This window comes from Macaca mulatta, chromosome 5, assembly GCF_049350105.2.
Source record: "Macaca mulatta isolate MMU2019108-1 chromosome 5, T2T-MMU8v2.0, whole genome shotgun sequence".
NCBI classification, from domain to species: domain Eukaryota; kingdom Metazoa; phylum Chordata; class Mammalia; order Primates; family Cercopithecidae; genus Macaca; species Macaca mulatta.
The window spans coordinates 40,654,405-40,678,294 of NC_133410.1; the positions used below are offsets into that span (position 1 = coordinate 40,654,405).

Genomic DNA, 23,890 nt, shown 5'->3' on the forward strand with positions numbered 1-23,890 from the left:
AAAAAACAAAAAAAAAACCTTTGAAAGTCTACAAGTCCACATTGGTTGCTTCCCTGTCATCTTTTTTTCTTGAGACAGTACTTTGTCACCTAGGCTGGAGTGCAGTGGTGCAATCATGGCTCACTGCATCTTCCACCAGCTGGGCTCAAGCGATCCTCCCACCTCAGCCACCTGAGTCGCTAGGACTATGGGCATGTGCCACCATACCTGGCTAATTTTAAAAATTTTTTGTAGAGAGGAGGTCTCACTATGTTGGCCAGGCTGGTCTCAAACTCCTGGGCTAACGTGATCCTCCCGCCTTGGCCTCCCAAAGTGTTGGGATTACAGGCATGAGCCACGGCATCTGGCCTCCCATCATCTTTATCCTTCAAATGAAGAGTCCTGGAGGGACTGGTCCATGTCCATAGGTGAGGAGTGTCAGTGTTGTCATGTTGCCAATTCATGCCCTCTGCAGAAGGTGCCAGGCTAAGAAAAATATATCAAAACAAGATAAAACCAAACCAAACAGCCAAAGACTTCTCCTATCCCATAGCGACCACCTGCCCCTTCCTGCCTGTTTCTCATCATAGTATCCCTTGTTGAGGCTTGGAGGGTTGAGCCCCACGTCTAGACTTGAATACTTGAACATGTGAGGCCAACTGCTGCTACTTTCCCAGGCTCTCGTGATTTAAACTCTGGGCTACTAGTGCTCTGGACACTTAAAATTCGTCACTCAATGGATCAACTAAGTGCGTATTGCTGGACTTAGTTTTGTAGGTATCATTTAAGAAATTCCTGGAAACAAAATAGGAACTATTTATAAAGTTATTGACCTTTTGCCAGCATAGTTCCTTATAGAATAAAACTGGTCTCATTTCATATCTCACCTCACTCCATGCCTTGTCCATAGTTAGTATTCAAAATGTCAGGTCGAATAAATGAGGAATGAGTATCAGACAGATTTATTAATGGAAGGCAGCAAAGTGAACAAAGGCAAGTAGGCAGGGGTAGGGAGACAAGCCTGGGAGGACTTTAAGGAGTCAAGGAAAATAACAGACTTTGGGGGCTGGTGAGATGAGAGATGGTTGAGTAGAGATGGCTGGGTCAGAGCAGGATTCACCTAAGGAGCATCCCACTCAGTGCTGTAAAAGACTCGCCCTGAGAAATACTCATGTGAACTCCCTTTGTGCAGTCTGTATGGTTGGATTTCTCTGACTTTATGCAAATATAACCTGACTCCACTGTGAATATGTTGGTGCATTCAAGAAGCTGCAAAACTCTTACTACTATCCCATTTTAGATGAGGAAGTGAAGACTCAGAAGAGTCAAGAAATCTGCCCAAAGTCTCACAGTTGGAGCCTCTCTGCAGACCCGCAAAATATGCATATATATTCCTATGTAAAAATATCAGGTTTTCCAGTGTTCCTCCTGAACCCAACTGTATAGTGTTGATTTGCCCTGAGTGAAAGTAGGGAGGTGACGAGAAATAGGAACTAAGTAAGGTTGTTTCTTGTGTGATTTTATGGAATCAAACAAGGTAGTTGAATCAGCAGGTTTTGCTTCCACCTGAAATAACATCTTCATTTTGTTCTGCTCTTTCTTAAACATCTGTGGGAGTTCAGCTGGACTGTATTGAGGGTAAGCTTCCAAGAGGGGACAACTATTGGCCCCAACAAACTATTGTCATAGAATCTTCTAGCACTTAACTTAGTCCTGATGTTTCTCATAAATTCTAGGGATGATCAGCACTTTAGTCTTGGAAGTAGGCCTTTTAACTTTAGTTGTAGGAATCAATGACCCAGAATTACTTGCAGCTCTATCCTGATTTGCAGTGGTTTATAAAATTTGCTCATCCTGACTTGCTCTGTATATGGGCTGTGTATAGATCAGTGTGGGAGTATGTGCTTGCTTCATTTTGAGGACTTTTTATTACATAAGCTGAGGAACTTGAACTGAAATTCTATGATATGACTTTTTATTCCTGAAGTGTTGCCAGGGCTTGGCTGATATTTCATGCCAAATTTAAAAAATAATGTTATTATTTATAAGCGATTACATTTTATCATGCACAATCCGATTGTTTGACTCATTATGACTCATGAGCAGCTGAAATGTGTGGCTTGAAGTTTGAGTCAGTTCATTAGGAAATATTCAGCCAAAAAACATCTATTGGGGCTCCTCTAGGCCCAGAGTATCAAGGAGATTAATGCCGCCAGTAGTAGAGATGACTATGCCATTTCAAATTTGAATGATACAGTATTGAGGTGAGTCAGAAAATGTATCCAGTGATAACTAGTAATAGCTTGACATTGGGAAAATATTGACTGCTTTTATTAATCTTTTAAAAAATATGGACATCCTTGCTATAATTAAAAAGCTGCTATTTATACCTAAATGCATCTATGTTGGGGAAGAGGGATGATTTAATAGCTATAAGCTGGTTGGGTCTTTCTCAGAAATTGTACTGACATTAACTTAGAGTGGTTCCTATAAATGATGTCCCAATACAGTAACACCGTATTCATCTTTTAGAAGTTCACTTTTGGCTCTTTTTGTTTAATAATGTTGCCAGACTTTACAGCTGTACTGTAATTTGAAACAATGTGAAAACTGCCCTATTTACTCATTCCAAGCAAAAGGGCTAATGCTGTTAATTTTCTTGTCACAAGTTGATTGAATTAATAGCCAACTTCATTCACTCTTCCCTGGTTCTTTTTATTAAAAACTTTTCTTCCTTATGCAATCATTTCGATTTAAATTCTTTAAAAACAGAAGAGAAGAATGTGCTAACAGTTACTCCTTTATGTTTTATCTGCTTCAGAATAGTGTAGAAATGTTATGTTATGAATTCTTGAAAATGGGGTCATATAAGGGCTTTATATTGTATGCTACCCAGATCCTTTTATGTAAACTGGGGGAAAAAAAATCAGATTCTGAATGAAAGCACAGGGAAAAAAGAGTCAGGGCTGATTTGAGCAGAGTAGCCCAAGAGGATGAATGTGTTTTCATCGTACTGCCTTCCAGAAACAAGGGAGGTATGACTCAAGACCCAGTTGATACCTGTGTACTTTCCCAGGAGGCTATGTTTATGATTCCTAGGGCCCGTAGATTGCATCTTACACAATATTGGATTCTGCTCGTTTCTGTTGGTTAATTCAGTCTTCACATTCTCCAGTATAGCTTCTTTTGGCTCAGTTAAGATTTGCACTCCTCTCAGTTTACTTCTCCTGTTCCATTAAGGCTTATGTCATTGGCATTGTAGGAAAGAATTTCTTCCTCTTCCCATTACTGTTGTTTTCATCAATGGTCCTTCTTTGCTCTCCCCTGAAGGATCTGCCCTCAAATCACTTTACATCTCCACCTGGGTGTGATAGCTCTGCTTGGATGCACTTAAACAAAACATGGGGGAAAATGGAACTAATTCATTGTCTTGCCTGCAAAATAGCACCCCTACCCTGCATTGTTAACACTGCCAGCAGTCTCCTCTCCTGTCCATGGGATCCAGTGAGAGGTATTTGGGTCCCAGATGTTTTAGGGTTAATTTGTGTGCTGCTCTTTCTGCTACATGCTGGTTCATTAGCCCATCTTCTGGCTTTCCTCAAGCCCATGCGTAGATTGGTGAAACCGTTTCTCTGATTTTTCTCTACACTTGACTTTCCATTTCATTTTACCAGGCCCTGCTCCCTGCTGAGCTGACCTGGCCCTTACCTAAGCCCCACACTCATACCTGCTAGCCCATCCGGATAAATGAAGTCCGTTCTGTAGTCTTGCTGTTTGTAGAGGTTCGCACAGCTCAAGACATTCTTTACCACCATCAGGTTATTTCTTCTCCCTTATTATGTTAGACTTCATTTAAGACTCTCAGTCTTCTCAAACTCAGCACTTGAATGATCGCCTGTGTTTGTAAAGCATTTTTACAGTGTGTGTATTTTCACCTAGAATGTCTCATTTACAAATGTATCTAAAATGTATTCAGGCTAGGATTTGAATCCAGGCAGTCTGGCTGCAGAGCCTGTGTTCTTAAATTACTAAGTTTCATATTTGGGATAATAGAGAGATGAGAATTTGGACAAAAACCTTTCTATATAACCTGTTCGTTGCTTGCATGGCATTCTATCTCATCATGGCCAACATGATCAAAATCTCTCAGCTGAAAATTACTATGTTGCTGTTTTTTTTTTTTTTTTTTTTTTTTCATGTGTGTGTGTTTTTTGAGACAAGGTCTCACTATGTTACTTAGGCTTGGACTTGATCTTGTGGGCTCAAGCAGTCCTCCTGCCTCAGACTCCTGAGTAGCTGGGACTATAGGTGCAGGCTTGCTGTTTTTCTTTTTATCAGGAAGTTCCCTTGAAGCTTTAAGAAACCAAACCTCACTTTTTCCTCTCTCACAAATGGCTGGGGTTCATTGCTGGATTGATTGCTCCACCATTCACTCTTGTGGTCCATCATCTGCCAATAGACTCACCTTTTAGGAAAAAAAAAAAAAAAAAAAAAGGATAGGCTGGGCATGGTGGCTCACGCCTGTAATACCAGCACTTTGGGAGGCCAGGGTGGGCAGATCATGAGGTCAGGAGTTCAAGACCAGCCTGGCCAATATGGTAAAACCCTGTTTCCACTAAAAATACAAAAATTAGCCAGGTGTGGTGGCAGGTGCCTGTAATCCCAGCTACTCGGGAGGTTGAGGCAGAAGAATCACTTGAACCCAGGAGGCAGAAGTTGCAGTGAGCGAGATCTCTCCACTGCACTACAGCCTGGGTGACAGAATGAGACTCCATCTCAAAAAATAAATAAATAAATAAAAAAGGATAGCCCTGACACAGGTTGAAAACCTGTTATATGGATCACAGAGAATGTGCATTTTTAAAAACCAGCCTCATTAGCAGAGATTATTAGCTATGTCCAAGTTAAGTTCCCCTTAAAAAATGTTTTCTTCTGTATTAAGGCTGTGACCCATAGGCCTCATCCTCACAAAGAGGCATTGGAGTTGGTGTAGCTGAGCAGCAATTTATTAAAAGTACAAATTGAAGATTTCATATGGCACTTGATCTTCTTCATGCCTCTTGTAGTCAAATATTTTTAATAGTGTCTAAAAAAATTGTCTAGTTGAAAATTAGAGGATACTAACAAATGGAATATAATTATGTACTGAAGGGATGTGATGGCTGTTGTTCTAGGTGCTGAATTGCATATCTCAATCTGTGTTTTTCTTTCACTTTTTGGGTTTGAAGACTTTTAGATAATCCCAGTATCTACAGAGGTTACTTAAGGATACTAAGTGACATGAGGTTTTTTAGTCATAGGGGGAAATAGAGGTAAAATGGGAAACTAAAACATTAATATGTAGGGCAGTATTTAAAAAAAGAGTATAGTAATTGGGTCAGTTTATATATGTATGCATGTGTATGGGAAAATCAATGCATTGGAAAAGAGAGAAGGTTTTTTGCATTATATTCTAATATCATTGTGTTAGAATCATGGTTTATAGGTGGGGAAATGAGCCTTAGAGAGGCTAAATGAGTTGACCCAGAGACTCTGCGGAAGTGAGGACAGAGCTGGGATTGAAACACGTCCTCCTGGATTCAAGTACACTTGACCTTTACCTTCTGGCTGAATGGATGGCAAGAAGGATCCACCACATCAAGAGGAAAAATTAAAATGGAAGATGTTTATCTAGGGGGCTAGTGTGATATCATTGACTTTGGACTAAAAACAATGGTTTAGCTCAACTCTGGGGGTTACCAGCTTTGTAACCTAGATAAGTTGCTGAAGTTGGGACCTCAAGTCTGGAGATCCTCATAGCTAAAGGGAAAGGATTTTTTGAGGATAAGCTTATCCAACACCTTTGAGGATTGAGATCATGTGCATGATAATATCTGGAACTTGATAAATGTCAAATTCCCTTCTCCTTCCTTTACATATTGATCTATAAGTTGTTTAAATTTTTCCTCATGACATTGTGTTCTTCTGAGTCCTTTTTGTGTTAAAAAACCTCATAGAGAACAATGTTATTATATGCAACATGTAGACATAGTAAGTTTTTTAACAAAAATATTAGTTTTGTGTGTTGTAAGGTAACTTCCAGGTTAGTTACCTTATGGTCAAATGATTTGAAGTCTCATGGAGCCATGAAAATGTCATCTACAGTTTAAGTTTTTTTTGAGACAAGGTCTCATTCTGTTGCCTAGACTGGACTACAGTGGTGCAATTGTAGCTCACTGCAGCCTTGAACTCCTGGGCTCCTGGCCTCCCGCTTCAGCCTCCTGAGTAGCTAGGATTACAGGCACATGCCACCATGCCTGGCTATTTTTTTTTTTTGTATTTTTTGTAGATACAGGATCTTGCTTTGTTGCCCAGGCTGGTCTCAAAATCCTGACTTCAAGTGATCCTCCTGTCTCAGCCTCCCAGTGTGCTGGGATAATAGACGTGACCCTGGTCTATAATTAACTTTTAAGAAAATAGCAGGCCAGGCATGGTGGCTCATGCCTGTAATCCCAGCACTTTGAGAGGCTGAGGCAGGCAGATCACAAGGTCAGGAAATCAAGACCATCCTGGCTAACACGGTGAAACCCCGTCTCTACTAAAAATACAAAAAATTAGCTGGGCGTGGTAGCGGCGCCTGTAGTCCCAGCTACTTGGGAGGCTGAGGCAGGAGAATGACGTGAACCCGGGGGGCGGAGCTTTCAGTGAGCTGAGATCACACCACTGTCCTCAAGCAGAGCGAGACTCCGTCTCAAAAAAAAAAAGAAAAGAAAAGAAAAGAAAAAGAAAATAGCAGTAGTAGTATAAAGACCAAGAGAAATGGCAAGATGTTAACATCTTATGCCATTTTTTCTGGTGGCTGTGAATATTTATTTAGCATGGCTATTATGCTGTGGAGTGGTTAATGTCCAGATCAGTTCTACATAATTGTAAAGCCCACCTCAAGTAAGAGGAGGATAAATGGGTTAAAAGAAAAAAGACTAGCAGAGGTTCCTGTGGTTTATACAAAGGAAATGGTTGAGGCAGGCAATTAATGACTGAGGATTAGTAAACCAGGGTTAGCTGGTGCACAGTTTTGATGCAGACCCTAAAGGGGGGCAGGGGCATGCCTTTCTCTTGCCTGGTAGAGTGGGAAATATCGTTAGACGGCAAAAATCATATTTAGTTTAAACTTCAGTTCCTTATGTTTACATGAGAAAAGATTAGATTACAATTTATTATAACTCATTCTCCAAAATATCTGGGAGTAAATAAAAAATGAAATAATCTTCTATTATTCATATTAACAGGATGGGGCAGGCAGGAAGAGTGTGTGTGTCGACAACATAGGACAATTAATAGTATAAAAACCACTGATCACTGACAGATCCCTCTTCTGTTTTCTTCCTGACCTTCTTGGTTTGAGAACACTAGACATAGCTGAGTCCTTAGCATGAGAGAAGGGGGTTGAGAGGAAGAGACAACTCACGTACTATTGAAGTTGATTGTCTTGAATTAAAAAACCCATTATCCCAATCTGCCCCTTAAAAACTATTTTCCTCTCAGCTTCTCACACTCTGTGAAATATACTTTTAGCCTCTAATGCCTGACTTGATCCTCACCGTAGTGATTAGAGTCAGATGTTTAGACACGCTAGACTAATCTAATGCACTTTGACTTGGCCACAGCTAAGACTGTAAATCTGTATGTCAGATACCAGGCGATTGACATTTTTGTTATGACCATAAATTATGCTGGACCTGGAGAGTGATGTAAAATTATGCATTATGTCACTGTGTCAACTACTCATCATGGAAGACTTTGTTTGATGTTGGTACTGAGTATGAAACTTCATACTCCTAGAATGCCAATTTCAAATTTAGATGTCAGCCATGATGATAAGGTTTTATAATTTGTGCTTTAAAGCAACTTTAATCTTACAAGTGGGTCTCAATATATAAAGAATAAAATTGTTCAATGCTTTTAAGGAATGTTGTACACATATTGTGGTCACAATATCCTAAAAAGAAAATGTTGATAAAATGGAAAGTAAACACAATAGAGTGATTAGGAACGCGGACTCTGGAATCAAACCTTAGTTTGAGTCTAGGTCTTTCTTGCCACTTATTAGATGTTTAATCTTTCTTAACCTCATCCTCCCTCCTCCATATATACTATAGGAGTAACAATATAATACCTGTTTCATAGAGACATTGTGATGATTAATTGAGATGATGCATGTAAAGGCTTTAGGCTGGTACATTGTGAGTGCTCAATAATTACTAGCTACAATTAATAATAGAAATAAATATTAAGGGTACCACCCTTAACATCTCGAATTTATAACCTTCCTGAAAATGCAGAGGGATTAATTTCTGTTGTTGTTTAGATGTTGATATTGTAGAACATACCAACTTTTGTCCTGGAGACACATGGAGAATGTCAGTAATGTGTCCTGAAGATGTATTACTGGGAGGTGACATTTTTAATGGATTTTTAATGGATTTTTAACACCATCTAGATAAATAGATAAAATAAAATTCTTTAAACTTTCCATCTCCTGTCTTGCCCCCTCCCCTCCTTGAAGAGAAATTTGGTGGCAATAATGTGTATATGATTTCTGTGCTGGAACAAATGATTTAAATTATTTGGGGTTTTGAAGCAGCATGCTGCAGGAGAAAAAGGAGAGGCCCAGAAGTCTGAAACCCAGCCTTGCCCATACAGCTGTCGTCTGCCTTAGGAGACAGGTTTTGGAAGCATCACCAGCTCTGTGATGCTTCTGTGACCTTGGTTAGCTATTGTCCTTTATCTATGTGTCTGGTACTGCTACTTGTGTACATGTCCATTATTATGCTGGGAACACAGCACGGTGGCTCACGCCTGTAATCCCAGCACTTTGGGAAGCCAAGGCAGGCGGATCACGAGGTCAGGAGTTAGAGGCCAGCCTGACCCACATGGTGAAACCCTGTCTCTACTAAAAATAAAAAAATTAGCTGGATGTGGTAGTGCATGCCTGTAATCCCAGCTGTTCAGGAGGCTGAGGCAGGAGAATTGCTTGAACCCAGGAGGTGGAGGTTGCAGTTAGCCGAGATCACGCCATTGCACTCCAGCCTGGGTGACAGAGTGAGACTCCGTCTCAAAAAAAAAAAAAACAACAACAAAAAAAAGAAAAACAAACAAACAAAAACAAACACAAAGTATTACTTGCCATCAATTAAACCGTGAGTTCTTTGAGGGTATTTTATGTATAGTACCCAGGCTGGTGCTGAGTCCTGACTTAGGAAAGATTTGTTGAGTGATTGTGTGACCAGTGTAAAGGTGTGACTGTAGGCTTACTTTGCTGGGTGGTTTTGGGCAATTTATTTACTCCAAAACCCAATGAACCTCACATCTGATTTGTCTCCTGCAAATAGCTAATGTGAACTCAAATGAATAAATGTAAGTAGTTTCCGTAATTTCAAAATGCCATAAAATAGAAGATTTAAAAACCTGGTCATGATAATAACAATAATATTGAAACCCAAGCTATAATATTTACCGTGGTATGCTTCATATTAGTGAGAACTGAAAACAACTGAGATTTTCTGTGGCTCACGCTTGTAATCCTAGCACTTTGGGAGGCCGAGGTGGGTGGATCACTTGGGGTCAGGGGTTTGAGACCAGCCTGGCCAACATGGTGAAATCTCATCTCTACTAAAAATACGAAAAAATTTTAGCTGGTTGTGGTAGCGGGTGCCTGTAATCCCAGCTGCTCAGGAGGCTGAGGCATGAGAATCTCTTGAATCTGGGAATTGGAGGTTGCAGGGAGTTGAGATCATGCCACTGCACTCCAGCCTGGGCAACAGAGTAAGACTCCATCACAAAAAAAAAAAAAAAAAAGAGAAAAAAAAAGAAAAAAAGAGAAAAAGAATAAAAGAAAAGAAAATTTTATCACTAGGTTATTTGTTCAATCACCGATGCTACCCACACACAATATAGTATTAGGCAGCTGATAATATTTACTGAATGTTTAAATTATGTGCTGTTCTACTGTGAATGAGCTGGTCTAGGCAAACCTATCCCCAAAGGCTAAGGGAGCTGAGAGGCCAAAGAAAGAGGCTGACAAATCTAGTTTCTCAGAAAGAAATAGGGACTTACAAATAGAAGCAATGTCTCTGGCAGCTGAGAGATGGTGGATCCCTGCACTTGGCCTGCAAAAAATATCCTTCACAAGTTAGATACCCATCTTTATGAGGGGTTATCTATGCTGTGGGCATTGCTTCTTTATGAGGGGTTATCTATGCTGTAGGCATTGCTTCTTTGTGAGGGGTTATCTGTGCTATAGGCATTGCTTCTTTATGAGTGGTTATCTATACTATAGGCATTGCTTCTTTATGAGGGTTATCTATGCTGTAGGCATTGCTTCTTTATGGGGGTTATCTATGCTATAGGCATTGCTTCTTTATGAGGGGTTATCTATGCTATAGGCATTGCTTCTTTGTGAGGGGTTATCTATGCTATAGGCATTGCTTCTTTATGAGGGGTTATCTATGCTATAGGCATTGCTTCTTTATGAGGGTTATCTATGCTGTAGGCATTGCTTCTTTATGGGGGTTATCTATGCTATAGGCATTGCTTCTTTATGAGGGGTTATCTATGCTGTGGGCATTGCTTCTTTATGAGGGGTTATCTATGCTATAGGCATTGCTTCTTTGTGAGGGGTTATCTGTGCTATAGGCATTGCTTCTTTATGGGGGTTATCTATGCTGTGGGCATTGCTGCTTTATGAGGGGTTATCTGTGCTATAGGCATTGCTTCTTTATGGGGGTTATCTATGCTGTGGGCATTGCTTCTTTATGAGGGGTTATCTATGCTGTAGGCATTGCTTCTTTGTGAGGGGTTATCTATGCTGTGGGCATTACTTCTTTATGAGGGGTTATCTATGCTATAGGCATTGCTTCTTTGTGAGGGGTTATCTGTGCTATAGGCATTGCTTCTTTATGGGGGTTATCTATGCTGTGGGCATTGCTTCTTTATGAGGGGTTTTCTATGCTGTAGGCATTGCTTCTTTGTGAGGGGTTATCTATGCTGTGGGCATTACTTCTTTATGAGGGGTTATCTATGCTATAGGCATTGCTTCTTTATAGGGGTTATCTATGCTGTGGGCATTACTTCTTTATGAGGGGTTATCTATGCTGTAGGCATTGCTTCTTTGTGAGGGGTTATCTATGCTGTAGGCATTGCTTCTTTATGGGGGTTATCTATGCTGAAGGCATTGCTTCTTTGTGAGGGGTTATCTGTGCTATAGGCATTGCTTCTTTGTGAGGGGTTATCTATGCTATAGGCATTGCTTCTTTGTGAGGGGTTATCTATGCTGTAGGCATTCTTTATGAGGGGTTATCTATGATATGGCAACACATCACAGAGGTTTTGTTTCAAGATTGAGTCACTCTGGGTGAAAACAGTCTGTTTTCCTGCATGCCCCCGGCCCTGTTCTAAGCATTGAACAAATATCTCATTTAATCTTTACAACACCCCTTTGAAATCCAGATCCAGAGTCCTCAGTTTACAGATGAAGTAGAAGCTGTGTGACTGGCACAGGAAGAGGTGCACCGTTTTGGGCATCAATCAGAAGCAAGCTGAAGAGCCATTTATTAAGCATAGGAAAAACAACCCTGATAGGTGATCCATCCAAGAATTAGTAGTCGTTGTCTCCGGAGACTAGATTTCTGAGGGAGTTGCTCTCTACAGGGAGTCAGTGTTGTTCTGTTGCCCAGGCTGGAGTGCAGTGGTGTGATTTTGGCTCACTGCAATCTCCACCTCCTGGGCTCAAGTGATCCTCCCACCTCAGCCTCCCAAACAGCTGGGATTACAGGCATGTGCCACCATGACTGGCTAATACTTTTGTATTTTTTTGTAGAGATGTGGTTTCACCATGTTGCCCAGGCTGGTCTTGAACTCCTGGGTTCAATAGGTCTGCCCACCTCAGCCTCCCAAAATGCTGGAATTACAGGTGTGAACCACTGTGCCCAGCCTCTATAGAGTATTTTAAAATTGGTTTGAAATTTTTTTTACAATGAGCATATATTATTTTATATTTAATGAAATAAAGCAATAAATGATCATTCACTTTGTAACTATCCATTTTATTAAAAAGAAGTAGCCAAGAAATGAAATGTTAACATAACTGAAATGTTAATTTAATTATTTCTCATTTTGGCAATGAAAGTTATTGAATTCAAGCTAAAATAGTGCATTTGAACCACAATGAGATACCATCTCACACCAGTTAGAATGGCAATCATTAAAAAGTCAGGAAACAAGTGCTGGAGAGGATGTGGAGAAATAGAAACACTTTTACACTGTTGGTGGGATTGTAAACTAGTTCAACCATTATGGAAAACAGTATGGCGATTCCTCAAGGATCTAGAACTAGAAGTACCATATGACCCAGCTATCCCATTACTGGGTATATACCCAAAGGATTATAAATCATGCTGCTATAAAGACACATGCACACGTATGTTCATTGTGGCACTATTCACAATAGCAAAGACTTGGAATCAACCCAAATGTCCATCAGTGACAGACTGGATTAAGAAAATGTGGCACATATACACCACGGAATACTATGCAGCCGTAAAAAAGGATGAGTTTGTGTCCTTTGTAGGGACATGGATGCAGCTGGAAACCATCATTCTCAGCAAACTATCACAAGAACAGAAAACCAAACACTGCATGTTCTCACTCATAGATGGGAACTGAACAACGAGATCACTTGGACTCGGGAAGGGGAACGTCACACACCGGGGCCCATCACAGGGAGGGGGGAGGGGGAGGGATTGCATTGGGAGTTATACCTGATGTAAACGACGAGTTGATGGGTGCTGACGAGTTGATGGGTGCAGCACACTAACATGGCACAAGTATACATATGTAACAAACCTGCACGTTGTGCACATGTACCCTAGAACTTAAAGTATAATAATAATAATAAAAAAAAAGAAAAACAGACACTCTAAAATAAAAAAAATAAATAAATAAAATAGTGCATTTGAAACAAAAGATACCTGCCCCTACCCAGTACTTTTCGTGTTTTCTGGGTCTCAGCAATTCACTTGCATTTGACTTTCATTTATCATATTTGTGAGAATAGGTGAAGTTTTAGCTAATAAGTAACGTAGTATTAAATCTCAGTGACTGCAAAAAAGACTAGAGCTTTCTAGCCAGCAAATGCCTCTTTCCATAAGGGAACAAATTCTCCAACTTTCAAAAATGTAGTATAACAAACGGCTCTATTTTAGATTGTATGGAAGTTGTAAACTTTAATTACATCTGTGTTTTTCTCCATTCACCTGGTGTGAAGAGGGAGGGACTCAACCTGGGTGAGCAGCTATTTAAGCATCTGGCACAGGAATCTTGGTCAGCCACATGCGTGTGCAGGACTAGAAAGAAGTCCAGGTTTGTGTTGGGAGTCCATCACTAAGTGTTTATGTGCCAGTGAAGTCACCAGGCCTTCAATACCCACAGCCAAGAGCTGTGTGGAGAGAAGGAGTCTGCCACTCCTGCAGTGTGGCTGACGAGCCTCGGTGCCCGGCACCTGCACCTGCACCTTGTTGCCTGTGGGATTCCAACTCTCATTGTTGCCTCAGAAACTTTTGTTGCCACAGAACTTTCTCACACTCACTGGCCCAGACGTTTGCAGAATTCCAGGGCTAGTGTGTGGTCAGGCAGCCAAATTCCAATATTAGAATGCTGCTTGTGACCATGAAACTCTGTTAACTCAGGCTTTTAAAGGGCTGACATGGTGAGAGAGAGAGAGAGAGAGAGAGAGAGAAAGAGAAAGAGAGAGAGAGAGAAACTGTGTTGGGGAGGAAACAGTATGAAGATGAATAAACAAGCAATTGTTTATTGTTCTCAGCCAGAGAACAAACATATATTTTGATCTCTGCAGGATCTGAGTGTTAGCAGTGATAAAACATAGGTATTTGAAATGTGGAATGATGCTGGAATCTTAAATCATCCACATTTCACAAAGGATTGTGTTAAAATTCTTTCAGAAAGGTAGAGGGGTTTATTTCACTTCTGAATCCAGTCACTTCACAATCTGCCTCAGTAAAGTGTCTCAGAATTTTACATTTCTAAGTCAGTAAGTTCTATTTTATTTTATTTTATTTATTTTGAGATGGAGTCTAGCTCTGTTGCCCAGGCTGGAGTGCAGTGGCGCGATCTCAGCTCACTGCAGTCTTTGTCTCCCGGGTTCTACAGATTCTCCTGCCTCAGCCTCCTAAGTAGCTGAGATTACAGATGCCCACCACCACGTCCAGCTAATTTTTGTATTTTTAGTAGAAACGAGGTTTCATTGTGTTGGCCAGGCTGGTCTCAAACAGGAGTTCGTGATCCGCCCACCTCGGCCTCCCAAAGTGCTTGGATTACAAGCATGAGCCACTGTGCCTGGCCAAGTCACTAAGTTTTTTTTAATGCCTACAATAACCCTTTCTCCTTGTGAAGCTTATAGAAGAGCCTACCTTTATTTCCTCCCTCCCTCCCTCCCTCCCTCCCTCCCTCCCTCCCTCCCTCCCTTCCTTCCTTCCTTCCTTCCTTCCTTCCTTCCTTCCTTCCTTCCTTCCTCCCCTCCTTTCTTCCTTCCTTCCCTTTTCCCTCCTCTCCTTCCTTTCTTCCTCTCTGCCTTCCACTTTTCTTCCCTTCCCTCTTCCCTCCCTCCCATGCCATTCTTTGACAGGTATTATTATCAGCATTGAGGATATAACTTTGAACCAGATGGAAAAGTTTCCTTGCCCTCAAGAAACTGACATTCTAGTGGAGATAAACAGATAATACCTACTACATAAGAACTTCAGAAATATTAAGTGCTATGAATAAAACTAAACAAGGTAATGTGATAGAGAGAGGGGCTGAGAAATGTGGATGGGGGGCCTTCTGATTTTAATTGGGTGCTCTAGGCCAGCTTCTCTGTGGAGCTGACCCTTTAGTTGAGACCTGAATGATGAGAAACTATGAGAGATACTGTCAGCCAGACCCGAGGGCTTCCATTTTCCATGTGTCAGTGGCGGCGGGTGGGGCAGGATGGTAATACCTACCTCACAGGTTGATTGGGATTAACTGAGGTAACATGCCCAAATGCCCAGAATAGTGCTTTGGTACTTAATAGCCTTGAATTATAATAGTAGAACTTAAAAATGTTCCCACCCCCATTTTTCATGCCTGTGGAAGTAGTTATCATGTCATCTGTATAAAAATCTGCCAGATATAGAGGTCAGAATAAAAGGTCTGCCAGAGCCATGCCTTGGATTCAGGGTGTAGGACTAAACGAGATGATGCCAGAATCTAGCCCTGCCCCTTGAGATTACCAGTGGGGTTAATAATGTTCCTTTATTTGCCAACTTTATTTCAGGAGTTGGCTAGAGCTTAGTTATTTGATGGATGAGTTGGACATAGGACTTCCCAATACGAACCACACCTTAGGTTGACTTAACCCGATTCCTCCTCCCCAAGGAGGTGAGATGCAGGGAGCTCTGAAGGCAGGGCCAACATGCTGGCCTCAGGAGGCCCTTGAGATATGCTCACATGCTTGGCAGGTCCTCCACTGAAATTCCCAAGTTCTGCTCTGCAGAACGTGGAAGAGATGGCTTTGGCCTGGAAAATTTCATGGCAGGTGTTACCTTGTGGCTGCCAAGAGCTAGATGATAGAGATTCCTCATTGCAAGAATGCTGGAGAAAGCACATTTTACTGTATGTGGGCCAATTTGAATTTCTTCTTACTAGTTGGTAATTGTTGTAGGCTTTGCTTCAAAAAGGTGCATACCAGGCTTACTCGAGTAACACATTTGTAACTAATGCTTGTGTTTGTATAGCGTGTACACCTTGACCTGGATCTTTGGGCCTTACCGCAACCTTGGGGGTTGTTAGGGCTGTCCCCAAGAATCGTATCCCCAAGTAGTGTGGCATAGTGATTAAGAGGTATTGATATTCTGAAGCTAGACTTCCACAGGGTTGGGTCCCGATTCTACCAGTAGCAGTGAGATCCTGGTTAACATATTTACCTACTCTGTGACTTGGTTCCTTATGGTAAAGTGGAGATCATCGTACCCACCTCATAGGAGTGCTGTGAGAAGTAAGTTACTCTGTGTAAGCTCCTTAGAATCATACGTGGGTGTGAACCAAGAGTTAAATGGCGGGGAGACAGAGACTTAAGAGGTCACATCGCTGATTCGGGTGAGCAGATTTGCAGAGTTGAGACTCAAACACAAATTTGATTCTAAGTGTAGTAATCTTCCTACTTTTTCTTATATGTAACAGTTACTGGTTGTGATTTTAAAACAAACTCAGAAAGAAGCATAGGAAGGTATTTAGGGTCTTAGTAATAGAATCGCACACTATTCGAAGTAGTGGTACTGTTATCTCTCTTTTATGTATGGGGAAACTGAGGTATAATGCAGTTGTTTTGCAATGACCTGATGTTACTTTGGTTGATATTTTTAGTATGCCACTGGTCTTTTCATTTCTGGGTCCTGATTTTATAAGCAGTGTAAAAAGCATAAGACTGAAAGTGATGTTTCCAGTATTAAAATTAAATGAACTGTCCTGTGAGGCAAAACTATAAAAGAATACAATTAAAAAGATGAATTAGCAATTCAGTTATCACAATGAGATTAGAGGCCAGGCATGATAGCTCATACCTGTAATCCCAGCACTTTGGGAGGGTGAGGTGGGTGAATCACTTGAGCCCAGAAGTTTGAGATCAGCCTGGCCAACATGGTGAAACCTCGTCTCTACTAAAAATACAGAAATTAGCCAGGTGTGGTGGCGTGCACCTGTAATCCCAGCTACTTGGGAGGCTGAGGCACTAGAATTGCTTGAACCTGGATGGCAAAGGTTGCAGTGAGCCGAGATCACACCACTGCACTCCAACCTGGGCAACAGAGCAAGGCTCTGTCTCAAAAAAAAAAAAAAAAAAGAAAAGAAAAGAAAAAGAGAGAGAGAGAGTGAGAGAGATTAGAGACTTTTCTCATTGGTGCTGTCCTTCATCAAATATACCTGAAACTTCTCTTTGCAAATTATCTTCACAATGGGTATCACCTTATTTTATTTATTTGTTCTTTTGAGATAAATGAGTGATCTCGGCTCACTGCAACCTCCACCAGGTTCAAGCGATTCTTGTGCCTCAGCCTCCCAAGTAGCTGGGATTATAGGCGTACATCATCATGCCCAGCTAATTTTTGAATTTTTAGTAGTGACCAGATTTCACCATGTTGCCCCGGCTGGTCTCGAACTCCTGATCTCAAGTGATCTTCCTGCCTCAGCCTCCCAAAATGCTGGGATTACAGGTGTGAGCCACCGCGCCAGGCCAGGTATGGTATCACCTTATTTTAAATAAGCTTTTAAGGTTAATATTAATTTTTTTAAAAGAAAAATTTTGAGCATCAATTTAGTAAAAATGTAGACATTACTTGATACCTTTTTTCTTCAGAAATAGAAAGCACCTTCAAAGATAGAGCAGGAAAATGGTATGTAATCAATTTGGGAGTAAAAAGCTGTTTAGCTTGTGTGGCCAGATTGTGGTTTTCCTGTGTGGCTCTAGCAGATAGGGACATTTCTTTTTTCTTTCTTTCCTGTTCTATTTTATTTTTTCTTTGATAAAGGGTCTCGCTCTGTCACCCAGGCTGCAGTGCAGTGGCACAATCATGGCTTACTGCCATCTTGACTTCCTGGACTCAAGCAATCCTCCTGCTTCAGCCTCCTGAGGAGCTGGGACCACAGGTGTGTGCCACCACACCCAGCTAATGTTTTCAATTTTTTTGTAGAGATGAGGTTTCGCTACGTTGCTCAGGCTAGTCTTGATCTCCTGGGCTCAAGTGATCCTCCTGCCTTGGCTTCCCAAAGTGCTGGAATTACAAGTGTGAGCCACCATACCCAGCCTGGGGATTTAAAATGGAGTTCTGTTACCCAACGGCAGCCACAATGAAATGAATGAATGCCCTTCTGAGGGGACTACTGTGAAGGCTAACATTCATGGGGTGCTTGACAGACATCAGCATCAGACACCCTCCGTATGATATGGAGAAGTAATGAAAGCCGCAAACTTATGATCTGGCTTGAAGCCCTAACTTTTCTTTCCAAGTAATCTCTTCAGGGAAAGTCTTTTGGCTTTGACTACAGCTATCCACAAACGGAAAGATTTGAATTTCATGAAGTCTGGGAAAGAGAGTTTTGGGTGGTATGCACACCAACATTATCAAGAGGCTGTTAAAATGAATTTTGCAAATGAGCAAAAAGTAATTTGCATTAAATACAAATATGTTGTCTTGGGGTAAAAAAAAAAAAAAAAAAGAATCATGCAGAGCTCTGAGACTGCTAGCAGATGGATTTGAGAGTGGAAATGGGAGGCGAGGTGAGAAGCTGTGGTGGTGGTCTATTGGGAGAGGCAAAGAAATGGGTCAGTTGTGGGCTTGTTTTAATGCAAGCAAACAGGTCCGAAGCTCCTGCCTTCTCCAAGCCTATAGCTTGCGGGAGAGTGGGTGGGACCAAAAGTCCTCTAAGCAGATACATTCTATATATACAAAATACATCAAAATATTCTGGTGTCTGTGATTATCCCAGTCTGGGAGAATTCTTGGGTGAGGGCTGAGAATTGAGAAGTTAAATTTTCGGTGAAAGTGCTATAAAGGTGTGGAGTTTGGGGAAAGTAAGTGTTTAATATGGAAAAGATTGTGAGTGGCTTGGTGGAGATAAGGGAAAGGTGGGTTGGGTAACTGTGAAGTACCATAGGGAATCTCAGTGGGGTTTCACGCTGCCAGGGCCAGTGAGCCCATGTTTGCCCATGAGTGATGTTCTGAGCATCAGAATAACTAGAATAGGATACTGGCATACCATCATTAGTGTGATTCCCTCCCTCCTGCCCTTTCTCTCATTTTGATATGATTGACTCAGACTTTTTAATTAAACTTTTTATTTTCTTTTTACCATGCATACTAGCCTTATACATATGACGTAGGGCTCCCTCTTTCCCTTCCTCCCTCCTTCCTTCCCTCCCTCTCTCTTTCTCTCTCCCTGTGAACGTGGAACTCTCTGCTAATGATTCAAGCAGTGATCATGATTCTTTCTTCTGATCTTGTTTTATATATACAGCAGAAATCAAATTGAGACCCATTGGAAATAAACACATTAGTACATAGCTCAGCCCCAAGCATATAGTGAGTGTTTTTAAAATGTCAGTGGAATGAAACCACCTGGATTAAAGTTAAAAGCTGTTTTCCTAGATCCTTATTGGCTACTTAATCTTACCATGGATTCTTACAAACCCGTGGACCCTCATCTGAAACTCTTGGAGCCAAACGCCTTTCATATATCAGAATTTTTCAGATTTAAAAAAGTTTATACAGTGCAGATAGCATGTATTATGTAACTTCTTCAGTAGCAGCACCCATATCCAAACATACCATTTTTTTTTTTGTTTTGTGATGAAACTTATGAATGTTCACATTGAATAAATAAAGACAATGCAGCTGTCAGTCAGTTCAGGTCAGGTTTTGTCACTAATTGAATTTTCACCAAGCTTGCATACTTCTGGGTTTCAGAACTTTGGGGTTTTGTAGACCATAGTGGCTTTTTGGAACTATTTCCTGCTTATGTTGCTGTTAGCTGTTGCCCAGTGTGCCTTAAAAAAATTGGATACCCCTGGGTTAGACAGTGGCTATTGTTATCATTCGTCTTCTGTTTCCTGCAGGAAACCTGTACTTCTTTTAGGCTCTGCAGCAAAGAGAAAATCAGAAGGAAAATCGTCTTTGGTCTTCCTTCTAGGTGTCTGTTTTAGATCCTGATTAGCCTTGTCTCTCAATTGTAAAAATATTCCTCTCAGCCACCAGATTCCTCAGTCACTCCCCTGGTCCATCTCCTCTATCAGTGCTTGAAGAGTATGATGTCGTTCATTGCTTTTAACAATCTGGGGTTTGGCCTGGTACAAATGGGTTATTAAACTAAGAAGGGCATGTCTGTTTTCCTTCTGAACATTTTACATTTTAAACATGGAACAGATGTAAAAAGTAATTTGCTTGTTTTAATACAGAGAGATAGTGACTTCTAATGGCTTCCTGTCTGGGAAGGGTCTTGATCCCATGAACTGATCCCATCTCATCTATTTCTTCCTTATTCCTTTTCTCTTGGTCTTGGTTTCCACCCTTGCTTTTCAGTACTCTCAGGCACTCAGGCAGTGTTTTTTTTTTTTTTTTTTTTTTTTTTTTTTTTTTTAAGACAGAGTTTCACTCTGTTGCCCAGGCTGGAGTGCAGCAGCATGATCTCTGCCCACTGCAAGCCCCGCCTCCCGGGTTCAAGTGATTCTCCCACCTCAGCCTCCCAGGTAGCTGAGACTACAGGTGTGTACCACCACGCCTGGCTAATGTTTGTATTTTCAGTAGAGACAGGGTTTCGCCATGTTGGCCAGGCTGGTCTTGAATTCCTGACCTCAGGTGATCCGCTAGCCTCAGCCTCCCTAAGTGCTGGGATTACAGGTGTGAGCCACCGCACCCACCCGGCCTGGGTGGTCTCTTTCTTACCACCCCCATCTCTATTTCTTTTGCCTGCTGCCTCTGCTACCTGCTTCTTTTTAATCGTGTTCACTTTTAGTTGTTTACAATCAGTTGCCAATCTCTGAAAACAGTTTCCTAACAAACACATTTCCTCACTCTTCCTGTTAGAGGCTTTTCTGTTTGGGATTCTGCCCACATATGCAGACACTTAAACTTCTAGTTTCATGGCTGTTTTAGAGGACTTGGGTTGCTGGGCAGCTGAGAGTTGGATGTCTGAGGTGCTGCTGTTTTAAGGAACATTTATATGCATGTGAGTGGTTTTGATTTGAAACTAAGGCTGCTAACTGTGAAATCTGAGAGAGTGAAAAGATTCTTGTAAGATTCCAGGCGATTCTTAGTTCTTTTCATGGTCTGTATATAAGAAGTGTTTTTCTACATCGTTCTTTGTGATAGCAATAGATGTTTATAACATTATAGACATTTCACAGGAGACTTTAGTTAAATTTATGAATCATAACTTTATCCTGGCAGTTTTACTTTAGAAATAATGTATGCTTAGAGTAATTCAGATAACTCAGTCCTTTGAAGGTTCTCTACATATTACTGCCTTTCATATTTGAAGATAGATTTGGAAATGATTGTCCTCTGGGTGTAAAGAGTCCAATATACACTGCTGTTGTTTCCACATGGCATTGTCATTTCCTACCAGGGACTCTCCCTTTTAAACTTAGAGTTGGCACGGAAACATTATTGCTCAAAAGAGCCACCCATTCCCGGGTGTGTTTGACAGGTCTTTGTAAACAAAATTCTTCAGCCTTGCTGAAATTAGTGGAAAAATCTAGGCTCTCATGTTTACAGTTGACGTGGGTTTTCCTTTTACCTAAAATAACCATTACAAGTAAGATACTAAGTAAAAAATATACTCATTTCTACTTCGTACATAAAAATAATAGATGTTTGATGTGTTCAGTGAAATTTCAGTTAACTCACAACTCTTTGAGGCCATGGATGCGGAGGTGGCATTATTAGTCTTTACCTCCAGTGCCTTGCACAATTCCTGGGCACAGAAAGAGACATATAATTCATGTGGGGTAAATCAAAGAATGATTGATCATTGGCACCTCCTGATTCTATTTGGTGATCAGAGAAAGTGGCAGGAGTTAAGTTATTTTACATACAAACATTTCTTGCAAAATTTGGAGAGGATGTTTTGATGGCTTGAGATCTTTTAATTTCTTTGAGTACTTTCATTGTCCTTCCCACCTCTTCCCTCTCTCCACTCTGAACTGCATAGGGCCTGCCTGCATGAACTACTCACTTCTTCTGACTCCAAGGAAGACCATCTCATGTGTTTTAAGTACCCCATAAAGTTTGTCTTCAAAGTAAAGCTTCCTTTGCCAAGCTCACAAATGATGGATTTTTGTTTTCCTTCGGCCTGAGGGTCAAGAGAGTGGGCACTTTTGTATGTATCAGTCTTCAGGGCCATTTCCTCCCTCCTATCCTACTGCCCTCTCCCTGTCTTAGGCAAGAAATCAATTGGTTCTGAGCACTGACCTCCGCTGGGCCAGACAGTTCTGAAAGCCTTTGTGTGTTCATTTCCTTAAAGAAGTGGAAGGTAACATGTTTGAAAGCCGGGCAGCTGTGGCCTGTTCCAAAACATCAATGTTGATTGTTTGTTTTTCTGGATTTTAACAAAGGAGCTTTTGCCAGGAGACCTTTGCCCTCTTGCTCGTTCAAACCCCAAATTACAAAAATACATAACAAAAATAAAACAGAAGCCAGACTTAAGGTTATCTTACCAAAACAGGACTTCTTCCTTCTTTAGATTGTACAAACACATGAGTTCCCAGTTAAATTTCAATCAATCATTCCTGATGGATTCAGCTAAAGTTTTGTTTTATCTTTAACTCATACCACGTTGTCTAGTCCTTGGAGCTTAGTTCTATTTCCTCACCTTGTTTACCTACAAAACGGTGCATTTATTTGAAAAAAAGAAGAAGAATTTACTGGTTCCTTTTTCCCTCTGTGTATTCAGCAATAAAAGAAAAAATTCTCTGAAATGTGTGCTGGGGAATAATAAGCAGTATTCCTTGGGTGGTCTTAACAGCTCAACAGTTAGATTGTTCTGAAATTGAAATCCTCAAAGATGATCTGTTCAAAGGAGGAGTGTTGACTTTCTAATCTTTTGGAGAGAGGGAGGGATGCAGCATTGGCTAGAGACAGTATGGGGTGGTGGTAAAGAACATGAACTCTGAGGCCAGTTGGTTTGGTTTCAAATTATCTGCCTCTTACTAGCTGTGGACCTTGGTTATATCACTTAACCTCACTGTCCCTCATCTGTATAATGGTAATAGTGGTAGTACCTCCTCCATGGTATCATGATTAAATAAGTTAATATCTCTAAAGCACTACATAATAAGTGCTGTGTGAGTGTTTTTAAAATACATGAAAAGGAAATACAGATGAGATAATGTCAGAAGAGATTAGTGTCAAGCCCTTGAAGGGAGGGGGCCAATTTCAAATGAGAAGAGCCGATAGGGAGTGACAGAGAAAGCAAGTAAAGTGGGATTAAATGATAGACGATGCATTTGGCCATTTGGAGTTCTTAAGTAACTTCTAACTATTCAGAGTGTGACTTTAAGCAACCCAACTTACCTCCCTATCAGTAAAAAGTGACACTTAGCTGGCTCGATATTCTTTTATGTGTCCCAGCCCCAGAAATACACAGACTGGCTTCCATTTTTAGTGGAGTGCTGTGAGCAGAAGCCAGACTGAGATTTCAGGTTGGATTGAGGAAAGATGAAAGAGTTGACACTTGGTGTCTAAGTCATTTCCTGGCAGTGAGTGAGAAGAGAGAACATCACTAATGGCAAAGCCAGGGCTGAGAGGCACGGGCTTGAGTTGCTGTGTGAAGACAATCGCTCATTGCTGCCTGAAGGCTTCCATGGTTTCTTCCATGATTTCTTCCTTTCCTCTCTCAAGCATTTGATTCCCCTTTTTACTTTTTTTCTGACTGTTTCTCTTTCGAAGTTGCCTGTGAAAGGGCCTTCTTGTTTGAAATCTCTTCTTGGGAAGGAAGAAAGTGGCATGCAGCAACATAAATAGCAGGTGCAAATCCTCCAGATGAGTTCCAGCCGAGGGAGAGTGGTGCTTGAGTGGCTGTGCTGAATTCCTCCTCCAACTTGATAGCATAGTTTTGATATTACAGTCCATCTGTGCACCATTTTTTAATGCGTATGTTTTTGTTTTTTTGGTTTGCTTTATTCTCGTTTTTTCCCTTGGGCTCTTTAAATAGTGTTATTCTACAAAGGAGCTTTTTTTTTCTTTTTCTTATTTGTGCTTCTAGTGCTCTGACCCATGGGTGTTTTGAATATAAATTCACTTGCATTTAGCCACCGAGTGAAGGGTACTCATTTCTGAGGAACATA

General features: G+C 41.0%; 1 protein-coding gene across 30 annotated transcripts in view; it reads left to right on the forward strand.

The window, feature by feature from the left end:
- LIMCH1 (LIM and calponin homology domains 1) overlaps positions 1 to 23,890 on the forward strand; it is a 342,574-nt gene that overhangs the window by 45,654 nt on the left and 273,030 nt on the right. The window lies entirely within an intron of this gene.